Source organism: Marmota monax, unplaced genomic scaffold (genome assembly GCF_021218885.2).
Source record: "Marmota monax isolate L192 unplaced genomic scaffold, Marmota_monax_Labrador192_F-V1.1 WCK01_AAM20220418_F8-fsc00304, whole genome shotgun sequence".
In the NCBI taxonomy this organism is placed as follows: Eukaryota; Metazoa; Chordata; class Mammalia; order Rodentia; family Sciuridae; genus Marmota; species Marmota monax.
The window spans coordinates 380,001-402,084 of NW_026694168.1; positions in this window are offsets into that span (position 1 = coordinate 380,001).

Genomic DNA, 22,084 nt, shown 5'->3' on the forward strand with positions numbered 1-22,084 from the left:
CCCCCAGTTATTTTGCTGCAGCCGGACTGCGGCAGACTTTTAATTTCTTATACTATATAATGATCATGCTGAAGAAGAAACAAGACGTGGACAGACTTTCAGGATCATATCTTGGCTCCATCACATATTAGCAAGTTTCTAACTGTTTGCAATAATCTCTTCATCTGTTAGTAGGAACAATAATGATAAGAACATCATGGTGTAGTTGTGGGAATCAAATGAGTCACATAGGTTCAGAATCTGTCTGGCATTCAATTAGTGCTCAATACTAATGATTATTAACTTTTAATTAATGTTGCAATAATGCCAGCTTTACATGGTCAAACAAGTAATTTTTGAACTATTAATTTAGTGTCTTATAACTTTCACCAACTTAAGAATACATATTTATTTACTACTAAAAAGTAAAATACATATGAATTTTACTACTACATATGCTTAAAACTCTGTAGTAGGTAAACTGAACTCACACTTCCTAACAAAAAAAATTGCCTATTCTTTTCTCCAACAAAATCCCATCTAACATGCACACTAAGATGTTCTCTGTTGACATCATGTACGTCTTTGTAAATATTCAAAAGGAAAGAAAACCAGGTCAACTGTTCTGCTTTTTTTTTCCCAAAAATATTTAAGAAAGTACTACTTTATAGTAGTAAAAGTGTTCATTACACTTTAAATAGTTTTTTTTTCCTTGAGTTTGATTTCCCTAAATAAATAATTGTTTGGTTGACTTAGCTACTCAATGAGATTTGAGTAAGAAGAACAAACCAGGAAGAAGAAGAAGCTTTCCTCAAACATGCTTCTTTAAAAGCAATAAAATCCTGATTTTACAGTTAAATATTTTTAATATTTTAATATTTTCCCAAAATAGAGTATTAGATGTTTCCCTCATAACAGCAATGATGATAGAGGCAAAAATGATAAAAATAAATAAATTCACCAAATATTTACACAGTGATGGGTAAATTATACAAATAACCTCTATTCTTTCAAATATTCTGTGTCTTATAAATGCCTGTTATCCCAACATCTTGGGAGACTGAGGCAGGAGGATCACAAGTTCAAAGCCAGTCTCAGCAACAGTGAGGCACTAAGCAACTCAGTGAGACTCTGTCTCTAAACGAAATACAAAAAAGGACTGAGGATATGGATCACTAGTTGAGTGTCCCTGAGTTCAATCCCCATGACCTCCTCCAACTCCCGCTCCTCCCAAAAAATATATGAAGATGAAACTGTGTTCTAAATAGTTAATTTAAAACTGAAATAAAGTAGTTACCAACATACTTCAGGACAGTGTCAGGTTTCAAACCCAAATCTAACTTTAGTGAAATGCAAGAAAAACCATAACATAAAAATAAGTGACTGTCTAGCAACATGTTTTTTGAAAGTCTTTATAATTTATCTTACTGGGGTTTTAAGTACTTTACTTCTTATTACTTTAAAATATAAATGACAATATAATGGAAGAATATACCAATCTTTAGATTTTTTTGTTTTGTTTTGTTTTGTGGCAAAGATAGTAACCATCGGGAACTAGCTTAGGCCAAGAGAGAAATTAATTGGAAGTCTTATTGAAAGGAACTCAAGGACAGAAGGATTGTACCTCCCACCTTGCTCTATTTTATGTGTCTCTGATCCTCTGCTACTCAACATTTGTCTTTTCTCTAAAAGTAGCACCCTTGGTTACATTCCAGAGTGTCAGCCACCAGAGGAAAACTGAGAACCTCCTTTTGAGATTCAAAATTCAAAAACCTCTGCAAAATTCTCCAATTGGTTTCAAACCAGTGTTACTGCTGTTTACTGGTGATGAGTCCTTGCTTCCCTGAATGCTGAAGTATAACACCAGAGAAGCACGCCAAGGCAAGTGTAGAGTAGAAAGTGGAAGGCTTTATTAAAGGACAGCAGAAAAGACTTCTCTCCAGAGGAAGAAGGGGACCTAAAGGTGGAATCCGTGGAAGGGGAAGGTCTTCCCTTTTTTATAGATAAGGTCTTCTTTTAATCTTCCCACATTCTTGTCCTTTATTTTCCTTTATCCTGCAGTGATAGAAAATGCAGGTGGGAAGGCCAAAAGGTGGGAGATAGGTGGACTGAAGGAGTAATCTTGGTTTGATTAGCACCTCCTGGTTGCTGGGCGGTACTTCATTAACAGTTCCTTAGGATGGGTTCTGGGCCTTGGGGACATTAACATTTCAATTTCCCCAGGTGTTGTTCTGGTTTCCTGGACTCCATTCTCCATAATGGTCTCCATTTCCTTTATCATACTCCACATTAGACTGCCTAACTACACTAACTACCTGTCTTTAAATATGGCTTCACCAGTTTGGGTCACATTCCCTGTATTCTACCCAATTCCAGTAGCTAGAAGTAGGGTTTTGTAATGATGACATTTTCCAGTTGACAAGGTATGAAAAATCATCTCTCAGAAGAAACTGTATACTACTGTCTCAAGCAACTAAATTCTACAGGTCCAAAATATTATTTCTGAATATTAAGTTAAATAATATATATAAACCTCTTGGATCCAACATGGCGGCCGGCAAGGAAGCAGCACTTTCAGTATCTCCACATTAACCGGATCAGAAACACCCATTAAAACAGCTACATTCTACCTACTGAGGAACTTCTAGCAAAATTCCGCTGAAAGGAGACCTGCGAGGAATTAGTAAGTTATATTAGAGGTGACAGTTGGCCCCAGACAAGTGAATCTTGGCCAGCCACGCGGGCGCAGAGATCCAATCCCGCAGCCACCGCCCAGCCGGCTCCGCAAGTGGCCCCCGGCGGCGCAGGGCAGCGAGAAGGGTCCCCGCCTGGCCCGGCAGACGACCCCTGCCATCCCAGCTCTCCTGGCGGCCCCGCTCGCTCTGTGATCGGCCACCCCGCCTGCCCGGCTCTTAGCAAGAGGCCCCTGCCTACCGGGTTCTACAAGCGGCCCCCAGCTGCCGGCACGGTGAGAAGGGTCCCCGCCTGGCCTGGCAAACGGCCTGCGCCCTCCTGGCTCTGCTAACGGCCCCGCCCACCCGGCAAACGCCCCCCCCCCCCCCCCCGCCCTCCCGGCTCTGCAGGCGGCCCCCAGCGGCCCACGCAGTGAGAAGGGTCCCCGCCTGGCCCAGCAGATGGCCTGTGCCCTCCCGGCTCTGCAAACGGCCCCGCCCACCCGGCAAACGGCCCCCTGCCCTCCGGGCTCCTCTGGCTCCCCGCCTGCTGCCAGCGCCGGCCCAGCTCTGCAGGCGGTCCCCGCCCGGCAGACAGCCTGTGCCCTCCAGGCTCTGCTAACGGCCCCGCCCCCACTGCGAACAGCCCCGCCCACCCGGCAAATGGCTCCCCCCCCTGAGACGACGTGAAGGAAATCTAACCAAGCCTTTATGAAATAGCAAACTGGGAACTAAAACCAGAGATTGGGTCAGACCAGAGACAAGCCAGTTCCACCCCTCCCTTCGGACACTCCAGCAAGGAGGCAGGGGCCCGCCATAGCAGAGAGGGGAAGTCACCAAAGTTCAGCCAAAGAGATTCCTTCCCAGCGGAATCTACTTTAGCAGGTGTGTGACTCCCACCGGCATCAGATACAAACAACTGGGAAACTTCAAAATCTCTCCGTGGGTGTGACCCTAAGGGCCAAAGGACTCTCGACCCCCAACTCCCAATACTGCCAGTGATGTGGGCGTGACTGTAGGGGCAGAGGGAAGCAGAGAAGACTCCCCACCCCCAACTCCCCCAACCGCCAACTGAGAGGGCGTGACGGTAGGGGTGGAGGGAAACAGAGGACACTCCAGACCCCCAACTCCTCCTACCGCCAGCGGAGTGGTCGTGATTGTAGGGGCTGAGGGAAGCAGAGGGGATCCTCGACCCCCAACTCCCATTACCACCAGTGGCGACACCAATGGTCTTAGCCGCCAGACTCCGAAGGTGTGCCCACCAAAGGGGTCCTGAAAAATTAAACTATTGACTCCCAGAACACAGCTCCACAGCACTGGGGCTTAGATGAATGACAGAGAGAGTGCTCAGTCGTTAGGGAAATAGAGTACCCAGAGGGGCTGAAAGTGTAACCAAATCCTTGGAGAACCTCCTCCGGTGCACAGGACCTGGCTGGCTGGCAGGAGGAAGGGGAGGAGGGGCCGTAGAAGTGAAACGGCTCTGGACCAACAGGATTGAGAGACTCCCAGGAGCCGCCTTACAGGGATTGCTGTTGACACATTGAGGGCAAATCTCAGCCTGGAGGGCACAGCTTTGCCTACAGGAAGAGAAGAAAATGGATCTCTAAGACCTAATTTTATTCCTTATTTTATTTTATTTTTTCTCTCTCTTTTTCCCTCTTTCTCTCCCCTTCCAAGTTTTATTGTTCTTTCCATTCTCCTCTAGGCTAGCTAACTCCCTCTCCTTCTTTCTTTTCAAGAGCACCTTCCTTCCCCTTCCCCCCAACTTTCATCCCAAGCATTATGTCCTCCATTTCGTGTAACTGTCTAAATGCAAACAGGTGAATGTTTCGAGGCCGTCTATAGTGCCCCTAAATACCTAGCTACTACCAACACCCTGATCCAATTGACGGTTAGCATCCCCCTTCAGTAGAGCAATCTTCTAAAGTAGCCAAGACATACTAACCCTTATACCTTCATAGCACCTAACCTAAAGTCCTAAGAACAAAAAACAAATCACTATATGCATACAAAATCCGGAAGCCCTTTATAAATTGAATGAATCAGCTCTAAAGTACAATAAAGCCCAACATCTATAGGCATAATCTCCCACCACAAAGGAGAGACAACAGATACAAACAAAGCCAAAACAAATGTATAGGAGAAAGCAGTTACAAAGCAGTCAAACAGAGCTGGAAAGTAATGTGAACAACATGAAAAAACCAGGGAAAAAAGGAGTACAGATAATGCAGGACAACTTAAATCTACAGGAGGACCTAGAAGCATCAGAAATATGGACAGGGAAAGAAATCAAGGCATACCTAACTCAGATGGAACGGAATTTTAGAGAAGACATGAGACAGCAAATCCAAGAATTGAAAGTATATTTCGAAAACCAACTAAACAAACAAATTCAAACTGCAAAGAACGAGCTTTACCAGGAGATAGAGATCTTTAAAAAAAACCAAACAGTGATTTTAGAAATGCAAGAAACCATAAACCAGATTAAAAATGCTAACGAGAATATTACAAATAGACTAGATCAAGTAGAAGTCAGAACATCAGATAATGAAGACAAAGTTTATCAACTTGAAAAGAATATAGTCAATACTGAAAAGATGCTTAAATCTCACGAGCAATCTATCCAAGAGATATGGGATCTCATCAAAAAACCAAATTTGAGAGTCATTGGGATAGAAGAAGGCACAGAGATTCAAGCCAAAGGAATGGACAACCTATTGAATGAAATAATCCTAGAAAACTTCCCAGAGATGAAAGATGGAATGGATTGCCAAATCCTGGAAGCCTACAGGACCCCAAACATCCAAAACTGTAATAGGCCAACTCCAAGACATATAATTATGAAGATAGCCAACATACAGAACAAGGAGAGAATATTAAAAGCTACGAGGGAAAGGAGGCAGATTACATTCAGGGGTAAACCAATTAGGTTAACGGCTGATTTTTCATCACAGACTTTGAAAGCGAGAAGATCCTGGAACAATGTATTTCAAACGCTGAAAAATAATGGATTCCAACCAAGAATACTGTATCCAGCAAAATTAAGCTTCAGATTTGACAATGAAATTAAAATCTTTCACGATAAACAAAAGCTAAAAGATGTCGCAGCCAGAAAACCAGCACTGCAAAGCATTTTGGGCAAAATTCTACAAGAAGAGGAATGGAAAAACAGTGCCCAAAACCAACAGCGGGAGGTATCTCAGTAAAGGGGGAGGAAAACAACCAAAAAGTAAAAACTAGCCAAACTAAAATAAATAAATAAATAAACATGACTGGAAGTACAAATCATATTTCAATTGTAACCTTAAATGTTAATGGACTAAACTCACCAATCAAGAGACACAGGCTGGTGACCTGGATCAAAAAAACAAATCCAACAATATGCTGCCTTCAGGAGACTCATATGATAGGAAAAGACATACACAGGCTGAAGGTGAAAGGTTGGGAAAAATCATACCACTCACATGGCCCTCGGAAGCAAGCAGGAGTGGCCATACTCATATCGAATAAAATCAACTTCAAACCTAAGTTAATCAAAAGGGATAAAGAAGGAAACTATATCCTGTTAAAAGGAACTATTCACCAACAAGACATAACAATTATCAATGTATATATGCACCAAATAATGGTGCAGAAATGTTCATAAAACAAACTCTCCTCAAGTTCAAGAGTCAAATTGACCACAACAAAATAATTATGGGTGACTTCAACACACCGCTCTCGCCATTAGACAGATCCTCCAGACAAAAGCTGAAAAAAGAAACTATAGAACTCAATGACACAATCAATAACCTAGACTTAACCGACATATATAGAATATATCAACCATCATCAAGTGGATACACGTTCTTCTCAGCAGCACATGGATCTTACTCAAAGATAGATCATATATTATGCCATAGGGCAACTCTTAGTAAATATAAAGGAGTGGAGATAATACCATGCACCATATCTGATCATAATGGAATGAAACTGGAAATCAATGAAAAAAGAAGGAAGGAAAAATCCTGCATCACATGGAAAATAAACAATATGTTACTGAATGATCAATGGGTTACAGAAGACATAAAGGAGGAAATCAAAAAATTCTTAGAGATAAACGACAATTCAGACACAACATACCAGAATCTATGGGACACAATGAAAGCAGTTTTAAGAGGGAAATTCATTTCCTGGAGTTCATTCCTCAAAAAAAGAAAAAACCAACAAATAAACGAACTCACACTACATCTCAAAACCCTAGAAAAGGAAGAGCAAAACAACAGCAAATATAGCAGAAGACAAGAAATAATTAAAATCATAGCGGAAATCAACGAAATTGAAACAAAAAAAACCATTGAAAAAATTGATAAAACTAAAAGTTGGTTCTTTGAAAAAATAAATAAGATCGACAGACCCTTAGCCATGCTAACGAAGAGAAGAAGAGAGAAAACTCAAATCACTAACATACAGGATGAAAAAGGCAATATCACAACAGACACTACAGAAATACAGAAGATAATTAGAAAGTATTTTGAAACCCTATATTCTAATAAAATAGAAGACAGTGAAGACATGGATAAATTTCTTAAGTCGTATGAGCTGCCCAGATTGCGTCAGAAAGACACACACAATTTAAACAGACCAATAACAAAGGAAGAAATAGAAGAAGCCATCAAAAGACTACCAACCAAAAAAAGCCCTGGTCCAGATGGGTATACAGTGGAGTTTTACAAAACCTTCAAAGAAGAATTAATACCAATACTTTTCAAGCTATTTCAAGAAATAGAAAAAGAAGGAGCTCTTCCAAATTCATTCTATGAGGCCAACATCACCCTGATCCCAAAACCAGACAAAGACACTTCAAAGAAAGAAAACTACAGAACAATATCTCTAATGAACATAGATGCAAAAATTCTCAATAAAATCCTGGCGAATCGAATACAAAAGCATATCCAAAAAATTGTGCACCATGATCAAGTAGGATTCATCCCTGGGATGCAAGGTTGGTTCAATATACGGAAATCAATAAATATTATTTACCACATCAATAGACTTAAAGATAAGAACCATATGATCGTCTCGATAGATGCAGAAAAAGCATTCGACAAAGTACAGCATTGCTTTATGTTCAAAACACTAGAAAAACTGGGGATAACAGGAACTTACCTCAACATTGTAAAAGCTATATATGCTAAGCCTCAGGCTAGCATCATTCTAAATGGAGAAAAACTGAAGGCATTCCCGCTAAAATCTGGAACAAGACAGGGATGCCCTCTCTCACCACTTCTATTTAATTTAGTCCTTGAAATACTAGCCAGAGCAATTAGACAGACAAAAGAAATTAAAGGCATAAAAATAGGAAAAGAAGAACTTAAAATATCACTATTTGCGGACGATATGATCCTATACTTAGAAGACCCAAAAGGGTCTACAAAGAAACTACTAGAACTAATAAATGAATTCAGCAAAGTGGCAGGATATAAAATCAACACTCATAAATCAAAGGCATTCCTGTATATCAGTAACAAAACTTCTGAAATGGAAATGAGGAAAACCACCCCATTCACAATGTCCTCAAAAAAAATAAAATACTTGGGAATCAACCTAACAAAAGAGGTGAAAGATTTATACAATGAAAACTACAGAACCCTAAAGAGAGAGATAGAAGAAGATCTTAGAAGATGGAAAAATGTACCCTGTTCATGGATAGGCAGAACCAGCATCATCAAAATGGCGATATTACCCAAAGTTCTCTACAGGTTCAACGCAATGCCAATCAAAATCCCAACAGCATTTCTGGTAGAAATAGATAAAGCTATCATGAAATTCATATGGAAAAACAAAAGACCCAGAATAGCAAAAGCAATTCTAAGCAGGAAGTGTGAATCGGGAGGTATAGCGATACCAGATTTCAAACTGTACTACAGAGCAATAGTAACAAAAACAGCATGGTACTGGTACCAAAACAGGCAGGTGGATCAATGGTACAGAACAGAGGACACAGAGACCAATCCACAAAATTACAACTTTCTTATATTTGATAAAGGCGCTAAAAGCATGCAATGGAGAAAGGATAGCATCTTCAACAAATGGTTCTGGGAAAACTGGAAATCCATATGCAACAAAATGAAGCTGAACCCCTTTCTCTCACCATGCACAAAAGTTAATTCAAAATGGATCAAGGAGCTAGATATCAAATCAGAGACTCTGCACCTGATAGAAGAAAAAGTTGGCTCCGATCTACACATTGTGGGGTCGGGCTCCAAATTCCTTAATAGGACGCCCATAGCACAAAAGTTAATAACTAGAATCAATAAATGGGACTTACTCAAATTAAAAAGTTTTTTCTCAGCAAGAGAAACAATAAGAGAGGTAAATAGAGAACCTACACCCTGGGAACAAATCTTTACTCCTCACACTTCAGATAGAGCCCTAATATCCAGAATATACAAAGAACTCAAAAAATTAAACAACAACATAACAAACAACCCTATCAACAAATGGGCCAAGGACCTGAACAGATACTTCTCAGAGGAGGACATACAATCTATCAATAAGTACATGAAAAAATGCTCACCATCTCTAGCAGTCAGAGAAATGCAAATCAAAACCACCCTAAGATACCATCTCACTCCAGTAAGATTGGCAGCCATTATGAAGTCAAGCAACAATAAGTGCTGGCGAGGATGTGGGGAAAAGGGTACACTTGTACATTGCTGGTGGAACTGCAAACTGGTGCGGCCAATATGGAAAGCAGTATGGAGATTCCTAGGAAAGCTGGGAATGGAACCACCATTTGACCCAGCTATCGCCCTTCTTGGTCTATTCCCTGAGGACCTTAAAAGAGCATACTATAGGGATACTGCCACATCAATGATCATGGCAGCACAATTCACAATAGCTAGACTTTGGAATCAACCCAGATGCCCTTCAATAGATGAATGGATTAAAAAACTGTGGCATTTATACACAATGGAGTATTACGCAGCACTAAAAAATGACAAAATCATGGATTTTGCAGGGAAATGGATGGCATTAGAGCAGATTATGCTAAGTGAAGCTAGCCAGTCCTTAAAAAAACAAATGCCAAATGTCTTCTTTGATATAAAGAGAGCAACTAAGATCAGAACAGGGAAGAAGAGCATGAGGAAAAGATTAACATTAAACAGAGACGAGTGGGGGGAGAGAAAGGGAGAGAGAAGGGAAACTATGGAAATGGAAGGAGACCCTCATTGTTACACAAAATTACATATAAGAGTTTGTGAGGGGAAAGGGGAAAAAAAAAAACAAGGGAGAGAATTAAACAACAGCAGATGGGGTAGAGAGGGAAAATGAGAGGGAAGGGGAGGGGGGATAGTAGGGGATAGGAAAGGTAGCAGAATATAACAGTCATTAATATGGTATTATGTAAAAATGTGGATGTGTAACCGATGTGATTCTGCAACTTGTATTTGGGGTAAAAAATGGGAGTTCATAACCCACTTGAATCAAATGTATGGAAGATGATATGTCATGAGCTTTGTAATATTTTGAACAACCAATTAAAAAAAATAAAAAAAAATAACCTCTTGGCATGCCTGGGATGGGGGAGGAAATTTTAAGTTAATTCCTCCTGTACATGTTCTATAACTTGAAAGTTATACAGAAGTCAGCCAGAGCATCCATATCTTTCAAAGAACACTATGGCTGTAGCAGTAGGTGTATGTAGGTTAGAAAAGATAGAATGATGATATGAGAGTTCAAATGCTTAGAAACAGTTTGAATTCATGGCTAATTTTATATGGCTGTGAGATTTGAATAGTACATTCTCTCCATGCTATTATCTGAGCTTATTTCACATTTTTTGTTTGTTTGTTTTGTACAAGTACCCCAATGCATATGTCAATAAAATTTTGTTAGAAAGGATATGCTGGGCAAAAAGGAAGTCTTTCCAAAATATGTTTTCTTAAAAGCAATGAAACCAGACTACAGACTAAATAGTTTATTTTTTAATGCTATTTTAAACATATATGTTCATATAAATGTTATTTTTAAACATATATGTTCATATAAATATTATTATGTTCTGATCAAAATGACTGTGAGTTGCATTTATCTTGGTGGCAATTAATGAGAAGAAAATTGTTTTTAAGTGGATTATTGACCCAGGTAACTCAGAACAGGGGTATGGTACCTTTAAGTGATGCTGCCACAATAATCTTAGGGATCCAGTTTTTGCAGGGTCTATCTTATTCATGTTTCTGCAGTGTCAGCTTTATCCTCGGGCTCCATATAATGATGGGCTTGCCTACTGTAACTAAGTCCTTTGTTCGCAAACTTTCTCCTTACATATCAAAATGGGCACAGCAATTCTAAATTTATGGATTGATGTAAGTTTATGCAGTGGAAGCTTTTCTTCCTATGGTTCCAACTGAAGAAGAAACAGCAATTCCTAAAACTTCTAGTATTCTTTCATTGCACTGATTTATTTTGATATTTTATAATAGTACTTAATATGAATAAGACACAATTATTGAATACTATTATGAGTTTGTTAGAGAGAATTACAGTTGATCAAATCTGTATCTTCAAGCAGCTTAACAATTTTCCCCAAAATGTTTTGAACTAATTTATTCAATTGAGGGATCAAACCCAGCATGTACGGGCACTTATATTCAGAGTTTCTTACATTCATATACAGATTTGCAAATTCAACTGTGATTTCTTTTCTTTTTCTTTTTTACCCTTAGGGATCTAATTTTGTCTTCTTCCTTCCAACAGAGATACTTTCGTTTATACCACAATGCCCCTGAGGTTTCTTAAAATTGTATACATGGAAAAAGACTTAAGTGAAAAGCAATGTAATAGAAATATTGTGGACTTTAATACCAGTTTGCAAAAGAAAACATGATGATTTCAGAGGGAAAAAAAACACATTTGTGTAGTTTTTAGCAAAAAATAAATTAAAATAAAATCAAGGAATGAAGACAATGATTTTAGTGTGTAGGTCATTTAGCCTTTGTTAGCCCATGTTGCCCTCTGTCAAATGTGTATTTTTGACTCATGCTATAGTAGAGTAACAATTCCTCATCGATTGTCCATATTTTCTGTATATTTTCAGCCTCCCTTGAAGTTTGGTAGGAATCATGAGATTACTTCTGCCTAATAGACTACAAACAGAAATGGTTTGTTACTTCTACACTGAGGCTATTAGAGCAAAGTTTTTCCAGCAAGACTCTAGTCTCATCACTGTGACCTTGAACTATTCCTGAGGTGGCAGTTCCTCCAGAGGTTGCTGTATTGGACCTCAGAGTCATAGAATGAAGCAGGGAGGCATGTATTTCCTTGTAATGTACTTGTCATGAGGGAAAAATAAAATTGGATTTTGTTCAACCACTATTATTTGGTAGTCCAATTGTATTACCGCACACTGCAGCCCATCTTTACTGATATACCCACCAAAGCACTTGCTTGCAAAAAAGAGTGATGATAAAAAATTAACGAAAACTCTTATCTTTGCCATTCAGAAATTATATTTTATAAGTTATTTCCCTGGATGCTCATATATTTGCACTTTATTTCAATGCATAGAGGATGGTGACAAAATTAAAAAAATCTTAGGTAATAGATTATTTAATTATTTGTATACTCAACAAATATTTCAGGACATGTAATGGATCAAATTATCAAATTATTTAACAGTATTCAAGATCCATGACCATGCTCAGAGGTCAGGTGCTGCTACATTTAATGTGTATTTAATAACTTCTGGTTAACAATATATTCTCATTAAGAAAATATGATTTTAATATGATTTTAATGGAAAAATTTGTTGTACATGATGACAGTATCAAATGAAATCTCTTATATCAAGGGACCTGTTACCCATAGAGAAATAACATAAAACATTCAATGCACATTTATTTTTAATAGCTTAGGTAATTGATTCAACTCATAAAAATATATTTGGTATGCTATCAAACTATAAAATGTGGTTTTTTTTATTACATAGACCCAGGAAAAATGTGTTTTTTATAATTGATCAAATTATAAAATGGCAAGGCACATGTTCTTTGTTCACAGGTGAAATGTCTGGATAATTCCAAGTCAGATTGTACCTGAGAGAAACAGCATAGACAGTAAAGCAAATGGGATATCTAGATTCAATTTACAACCACACACTTACGTAGCTGAGGTGATCGAATGAATCAATTCCTGTGAGCTTTGGCTTAGTCACCTGCAGAGTCAGGACACAATTTATTTTGCCAAGTAACAAATTTCTGAGAATGAACTGTGCTCCATAATAATCATTCCAAGAAAACAAGCAAATTATCCCAAATAGAGATATGTGGTTCTCCTTATTCATGTATAAAATTAAAATTTCTTTTTTTTAAAAAAGTGAATGTCATAAAGAAGCACTCCACAGAAAATAAATGGGATGATGCATTTAAAAGAAGTAATTTGGTGAAACATGGGTCTTCAACTTTAGAGAGCCTTTTACCAGAAACACCCAGAGTATAAAATGTTGATGACTTTATCTCTTGGACCCTGGCATCATTCCTGGCACAGAGCAATTTAGAATGTAAAATAGCCACTTTCCTGACAAATAATATTTAGATCTCAGGGAATCATTTCTTCATGTCTTGCTCTGTAGAACCCGAGGGCAACTGCTTCTCTGGATTGTGAAGATTTGTAGGCTGCACCATTCCCAGGTTAGGGTACAGAACTTTAGAGTAAGAGTTCAGGGAGAATTAAGCTGTAAAAGTGCTTACAGAAAGGTAAAGATGCATAATTGGCTTTATGATTGCTTGAATGTAATAGATAACTTTTATTAAATCTGAATATCTCCTAGTAGAGTTACATGACCATTTTTTCACTTCTTTTCATGTTGTTTTTCCTGGATGCAGAGGTATTCATGAGAAAATATATTATTTGAGAAAGTTGAATGGAGCATCTGAGGATATTTTACATTTACTTTATTTTATAATTTTTTATGAACAGTAATCAATTCTTAAATATTTTAAATATCATATTTTATTTTGATGTTAATTATTATCAAGTTAACAGGGATCATGTGCATATCTTGATTATAACAACAAAGTGAATTTATAAGTAAGTATAAAAATATATGGAATTAATCCATGATAATTTGTGAATTGTGATATTATTAATATATAACATCTACACTGTGAAATTGGCCTATTTTTTAGCAATATAAAAACTGTATAGGCTGGGGTTGCAGCTCAGTGGTACAGTACTTGCCTAGCATGTGTGAGGTACTGGGTTTTATCCATAGGACCTCATAAGAATAAATAAATAAATAAATGTAAATTAGGTAAAGCCAGAAGAAAGCAACATCTTTGGTAGAGTAAAAGGCACTAGGAATCTGTTCCTAAACTAGAGAATTATCCTGTTATAATATGTCTGCTGTAACTATTTTGGAATTCTGGAATCTATCGAAGACTTGCAACTTCCAGGAAAAGTTGTAGTTAACTTGAGTCCATTTTAGTTCTTATCATGATAACAACTAGCCTACAATCATTCCTGGGAAAGCTTGCAGGAACCCACATGGGCAATCTGTGGAAGCCCATATGTGCAATGAGGATTCTGACTTCTAAATATTGGGGATGACTGATCATTGCTTCTTCTGATTGCATAGGTGCAGACACAGCAGTGGACAGCCATTGTTGCAAGAGTATTCCCCTATGGATGAAGTGTCTTTGGGAGGAGTTAAAGTGTCAGCAATACTCTCTTTCCCTTTTCTCTTCTTTCCCTTTTGGGATAGAGACATTTAAGGATGAATATTTTCAAAAGCAACTACATACAGCAGAGAATTTAGAAAGTCACCACCTATGCTCAGAGAAAGGCATAGACTCAGAAAGGCCTGAGAAGACCCTAAGTTTGCTGTTCAGATTGACCTATGGAGTACAACATTGCATAACTTTTTTTGTTGCTCTTTTAAAATAAAAACAGTACAAAATAAACAAATAAAATCCAAATTCTGAGAAGGAATAAAAAATCTCAGTTTGTAATTTAATGCTATAAGATTAAAATATCTAGCTTTAAAGAAAAAAAATCACAAAAATACAAATAATAATAATAAAATAGGAAAATATGGTTCACCCAAAGGAAACAAAAAATGAGTTAACAGAAATTGTCCCCTAGAAAAAACAAATGGTAAAGTTTATAGACAATGGCTTAAAACAACTTTCCTAAAGATATTCAGAGCTAAAAGGAGTCACAAATATGAATAAAATAGAAATGTCATTAAAAAGAACCAAATAAATGTTGGAGCTGAAAAGTATACTAACTGAAATGAAAAATTCTCTAGAAGACTCAAAATCATATTTGATGAGGTAGATGAAAGAAGAAAGAACCAGTGAACTTGAGATGAAAAAAAATCAAAATTATTGAGTCAAAGGAATAGAAAGCAAAAAGATAGAAGAAAAGTAAAAATACCTTTAAGAGCTTATGAAACACCATCAAGAAATGCAATATATGTATGTAGAATACCCAGAAAGAAAAAAAAAAAGAGAAGAGTGATTCTTTAAAGAAATAATTACCCAAAACTTCCCAAACTTGATGAAAGACATACATATAAATCCTTAAGAAGCTCAAGGAACTCCATTCAAGAAGACACAGAGTCTCATACCAGGGTACATTATAATGAGACTATAGCAAATCAAAGAAACCAAGAGATTTTTAAAAATATAGATTTGTCATATACAAGAAATCCCCAATAAGATTATGAGTTGACTTTTCATCAGAAAGATTGGAATCCAGGAGACAGTGGGTTAATATATTCCAAGTACTGAAGCAGAGACTCAGGGAAAGATATCAACCAAAAATTCTTTATGCAATAAAATTTTCATTTAAAAATGAGGAAGAAATTAAGAAATTCCAAGATAATAAAATATGAAGGAAATTATTAGCACTAGACTAGCCTGCAAGGAAAGAAAAAAAAATGCTGAAGAGTCCTTAAAGTCAAAAAGAAATTACACCAGAAAGCAAATTCTGTATGAAGTAGCTAAGGTCTCTTTATAAGAGATCTCATCAATGTCTTTGAACACTGCATGTACCAATATATATTCATAACCAAAAGATGATGGAAAAGGAACATATAGGAATAGAGATCTTTTCACATTATTGATGTAAAAATAATATTAATTCTATTAATTCAAATTAATTTGTTGTACCTTTTATATTTTCTTTCTCTTTTTTCTTTACTTTTTTTTTTGATGGTGATAATCAGGATTGAATCCAGGGCACTATAAAACTGAGGTACATCCCCAGCTCCTGCCTCCTTATTTGAGAATTTGAGACCGGGTCTTACTAAGCTACCAAGGCTGGACTCAAACTTGAAATCCTTCCATCTCAGTCTCCTCCATCACTGAAATTACATATGTGCACCACTGTGTCCAGCAACTTTAGGATTTTCAGTGTAATCTCAATAGTAACCAAAGAAAGAGTATTGTGTAAAATACACAAAAAGAAATTAGAAAAATATTAAAATGTCTCACTACAAAAATCAAATATATCTGATTACAAGTGGTGCATTCCTGTCATCCCAGGAGCTTGGGAGGCTGAGGCACAAATATTGCAAATTCAAAAATCATCCTCAGCAATTTATGAGGCCCTAAGCAATTTAGCAAGACCATTTCTCAAAAAAAAAAAAAAAAAAGAACAAAAAAGGGCTGGGGATGTGTCTCAGTGGTTAAGCACTCCTGAGTTCAATCCCTGGTACCAAAATAAAAAATGAGAGGCAAAATATAAGCTACAAACCATATAGAAAATGCAAAGCAATGTAACAAAATTTCCTCCTTGTCAGAAATTACTTTAAATGTAAATGAACGAAACTCTTCAGTTGAAAGTGATACATTGTTTTGTAAATCCACTATCCAACCAGATGCTGTCTATAAGACTCACAATAGATCTTATGACAATTTAATGGAAAAGAGTGGAAAAGATATTACATGCAAATAGATAACATAAAAGAGCACCTTGGCTATCCTGACATCAGGTAAGATAACCCTTAAATTAAAACATCACATGACAAAAGAAAATAATCTTAGAAAATGAGCATAAACTATTACAGAAGAGGAAACTGAGGTCTATAGAATTAAAGCTAAAAGGCTAAGGAAAATGTTTTGTCCCAGTAAGTAATTTTTCTTTTTCATTCAGCTTACCACGTGCCCAAATCTTCCTCTTACCAGTAGCCATTATGTAGGCTATGGTTTGCATATGATCTGTTCCCTCCAAAAATCATATGGAGTTTTTATCCCCATTGTGAGGTATTAAAAGAGCATAAATTTAATTCCACTATGGTAATTCAAGGGCAATCCTTTGGGAGGTGATTAGGATTAAAGTCATCAAGTTGGAGCCTCTATGATGAAATACTGGTGGCTTTATGAGAAGAATCTGAGAGACCAGAAGAGGTACTTAAGCATGCTCCCTTTCTCTCCTCAAGTGATTCTATGCATCATTACATCATACATCATTGCCTGCATCATCTGAGGACCCTGCCAGGAAGAATTCATCACCAGATGTTGCACTTTGGCCTGAATCAAAACTGTAAAATAGTATGAACTTCCTTTATAACTTTCCCAGTCTTTGGTACTGTACTATTAGCAAAATATATTAATACATTAGATGAGAGTGGAGAGTAACTGGAAGCTAATCTTAGCAAGCAAAATCTATTAACAAGGAAAATTTATACAGGAGAAGGGAAAGAATAAATGCCAAAGCTGAACACAAATCTGAGACTGAGCTTATTGGACTGCAACTGTCTTAAGACCAGCCAGGTGTTTTGGTTATACATAGAAAACTCCTCAACTGCAAATAAAAAGAGAGCATCATATCATAGCTCACAAACAAAGGAAGGCCAAACAAATGTGCATCATCCAGGATCAAAAGAATGACCTTCTGCACAAGGCTACCAGAGCCAGAAGTGCCCTAGTAGTTTTGAAGCGCTTGGCACAGTTCTATCTTTAAAAGAATACTTCTCTTTTCAAAGTAACAAATCTCCAGATAATCTTCTTGGATTCATGGATTAGATTGTCTGGAGTCAAATTCAGGTCCCAAGAAAACTAGTTGTGTGAACTTGCCAAGTTGCAAAATGGTATGTACCTCAGTGTCCTCATACATAAAATGGAGAAAACCTCATTAAGATTATTACATGATAAAATTTTCAAAATTTAACTTTGAACATACCAAACAATAGGTCATTGATGAATATTATTTATTATTAGTAGTAGCAGTAGTAGTATCATTAGCATAATCATCATTATTGAAGTATGGAGAGGTTAGGTGTGTCAAGAAGGTTTTGATTGGTAGCTTTTCACCTTGAGCAAATTTCCTAACTTTCCTATTGTTATGTTAAATGGAGCTGTTATCCATTTTTTTTTATAATTGTTGTACAATAAGTATAATGGTATTTGTAACCTCTTGGCAGAAAGTGGGTGCTCAATAGATATTAGTAAATCTTAAAAAAAAATAATAAGCTTAATTATATATTTTGTTTTTGTCATTATAAAGATATGTATGTCTAGGAAGAAAATGGATTTAAGGGTTTGTAAGATTATTTGAAACTTTCAAATATTTAAACTATTCAATATTTATTATCTTATCCTAAGCCTACTAATATCGGATTGTTAGGTTGGGATGTGCTGGAATGATTTTGATAATTTCAAGGTTGTATTTAAATGTTAGTGTAAAAACAAAGATATTTAACTAGACCAGTATTTCTTAATATTTACTGCAAATTAAATCCAGCAAAGAGCTTTAAAAAATCTGAACTCTAGTCTCTAGATTTTAATTATATTGGTTCAGTATGTACTCTAGGATTTAGTATTTCTGTTTTAATTCCCTAGGGGGTTGAAATTTAAATATAAATTTATGATTTAGGAAGCTAGACATTAGTAATTCTCAAACTTTAACATTTGCCAGAGTCCCATGGAAGCCTTATTATAAAGCATATTGCTGGGCCACACCTGAAGAATTTTTTTTATTTACTAGGTATGGGGTGGGGTTCATAGATTTAACAAATTTGGTACACTGAGGTTCTTGGTCCAGGGACCATACTTTGAAGACAATAGGACTAGGGCAATAATTCTGGAACTTTTGAAAGTGGTAGAATGTTTGTAAAAACTCAGAATTATGAATGATATTTGACATTCTCAACCTCCCTGATAGTGTGTATATGTATGTCTATATGTGTCCTTGTGTGATTATTTGCGCGCATGTGTACATATATCTGTGTATATATGTGTGTGTTTATGTATGCATATATGTACATATATAAATACATGTGCTAATAATGTTACATACAGTTTCACAGACTTCACAAATTCATTTAAATTCAACCATTAAACTTTCAGGAGTTTGGACATTTAAATAATTGTAATGGTATTTGCAACCTCTTGGTAGAAAATAGGTGTTAAATAAACGTTATAAAACATTTTTAAAACCATAATTTTAAATTGCCTTTGTAATTATAAAAACATGTTTTGAATAATTTGATCAAAATAATTTCTGACATTATCTTCTATCCGGTTAGCTCAAATATCCAGGATTAAGGTGGTATATGCTACAATCCCAGACACTCCTCTAGAGGCAAAGGCAAGAAGATTGCAAGTTCAGTCTCTAAAATTTAGAGAGACCCTGTCTTGAAATAGAAAATAAAAGGGATGGGGATATAGTTTAGTGATAGAGTGCCCCTGGGTTCAATGCACAGAACTACAAAAAACAATCTAATATTATAATTATCCTTCTAGAAATAATTTGGTTTTATGTAAGTTAAAAATTAAAACATTAGACTACCATTGACAAAATGACATAGAAAAATAAGCAAATTGTTCAAATACACAAATTATGATTTAAGTAATGAAGTAAAAAAATTAACTTTGTTGTCAGGTAATTCTTAACATTTATGTCTCTTGTAGCATATAAAATAGTCTTACTGTTATTGTTAGAGTTTGGATATCTGGTGTCTCCCCAAAAGCTGCTCTATATGTATAATAAGAACTGTGATGCATTCTGCTGTCATATATTTAAAAAATAAAAGCAATTAAAAAATAAAGAACATTTAGAGGTGAAATGATTACATTATGAGAGTTGTAGCCTAATTGGTGGATTAATACAGTGATATGGATTAACTGGGTGGTAATGATAGGCAGGCAGGATTTGGCTAGAGAAGATAGATCACTGGGGTGGAGGGGCCTTTGGAGTTTATATTTTCTCCCTGGTGAGTAGAGCATCCTTCTTCCGGATTACCATGCCTGGAGTCACTTTTCTCCTCCATTCCCTTCTGCCATGATGTTCTCCCTCAACTTGGGCAGAGAGTTATGGAGTGCACTGATCATGGACTGAACCTCTAAAACCATGGATGCCAAATAAACTTTTCCTCCTCTAAAACTCTTCTTGTCAAGCCTTTTAGTCACAGTGACAAAAAAGAAAAGCTGACAAAAAAGCTGCCTAAAACATTTATACAAGCAATTTTATAACTGTCTTTAATAAAAATTAAGCATTTATAGCTATCCTTATAATTCCATTTTACTTTTTAATTCATTTTTAATTAATAATACTTACTGAGATTCTTGATGATAGAGAATAGTGAACTAAACAAACATTGTTCCATCAAAGAACTTAATTTATGAATGTTTTCTGGCATAAAGAAGTCTTTGCATTTCCAAACTCTTTTCAGTATGTTTTCAAACTTGTACCATTAGCCTATAGTATCTTAAGAAAATATTTTAAAGCACTTGGCTCTTACTATATATTTTGGTGTTGGTGGTAAATAAATGTTGAGCAATTAGCAACAGATGATAACTGCTGAGTAGATAAGGCACACATGATATAGGAACATATTATAAATGCTTACAACACAATTTGATCTCCAGGACTCTATAAATGCTATGTTAAATTCCATGCTGAGAAAATACCTTTTATTTTATAAACTTTAAGCTCATGGTTATAGAAATAAATGGCATAATGAAGACAATATGGCAATAGATTCCAAGATAATTTGATCGATATAAAAGTCTCTTAGTAGTAAGGATTAGTATGTCCAGCAAAATGTAATTGCATACTTGAAGAAACGCACCTGCTGATGCAGTGTTAATTAGATCGTCATGTTCTGCGTGTCACTGCTAGCTTCGCTTCATAGACCTACAGAAATTGCTACTTTTGAGCTTGATAGATTATTCTCTGTTCATTTAGCTTTTAATTTCTTTCTTACAGTGCCTAGTTCCAGCATTACAAATACCTGCTAGCTGCTATCCTTATGTTTCTCTTTTTTTCCTCAAACTTTACAAGTAACAAAGGCACTCACTTCTTGTCAGCTTCATGTATTGTTTTAGTTGAACTCAATCGAGTCATTGGAAAGCAACCTGAAGATCATAATAAGCATTGTCAGAAATGCCAATACTAGATTAAGGCCTTTGTTTTTAATTTAATTATTGCTGTTCACCTACCTTTATATAAAACAGATGCCCAATTTATTTTCCGAACCCAGAAAAATAAGTAGGATAAGGTAGAGGAATTTAATACATTTATTTAACTGTTAGCAGCTTTATTTAATTTTTATTTATTGGATTATATAAATGAATGGATAGATGAATGAATGTTGTTAAGGACAAAGAGAGTCTTAATTTTCTTAATTAAGAAAATGGAAGAAGATATTTCACTCTCCTCCTTGGTCTTGGAGTACTACTACCTTAGAAAACATAATTTTGAGTACTTCTCTGCTCTTTCCAATGTATATAAATTCTTTTGAAGACCTTTGTGAATTTTAAGACTCAATTCTTAGAAGCCATGTTTTTGAAATGTAAACTGGGAAGACAGCAATTCTATCTCCTGCTTTCTATAAGAGACCAATAGCTTAAATTCAATGAACACTTGCTCTGGCCATAAAGATTGAGAAGTTTGATTCTCCTCCAGATTTAGGCAATTAGCTAGCACAAATGGTCATCCCAACTACCAGATAAATGAAAAAGAAACTGTGTGTGACAAATGGTGCTACCAAGTCCCTTTTCTTGAGAACTAGTTATTGTTCACCTTGAAAACATGTATGCAATGGATTGTACCTGTGTCACCACATAAGGGATAGGATTCTTCTAGTCTCTGCAATCACTTGGTAGATTGCCTGGCATTTTTGTTGCCAAGTAAGTGATAAAAGTCCATGATATAAAAATAAAAGTGAAAGCAAGAAAATAAACATGAAGAGAAAACGGAAGTTTTCCATTTTGGCCATGAGTTATCTTCAACCCTCTTTCAAGCATCTCTACTTGACTATTTCATGTCCTAGTGAACCCAGGTTCTTTTGTGGCTTTTTTACATACTTCATGTTTCTGCCTTTATGCTTTAGTACAGCCTCTCTTCTTAGACGGTTTTCTCTCCCCAGCTGCTACTAAAATACAATTATTACTAAAGTAATATTAATCTTATTTATATTTTCCTTACAAAGTGTATATCTC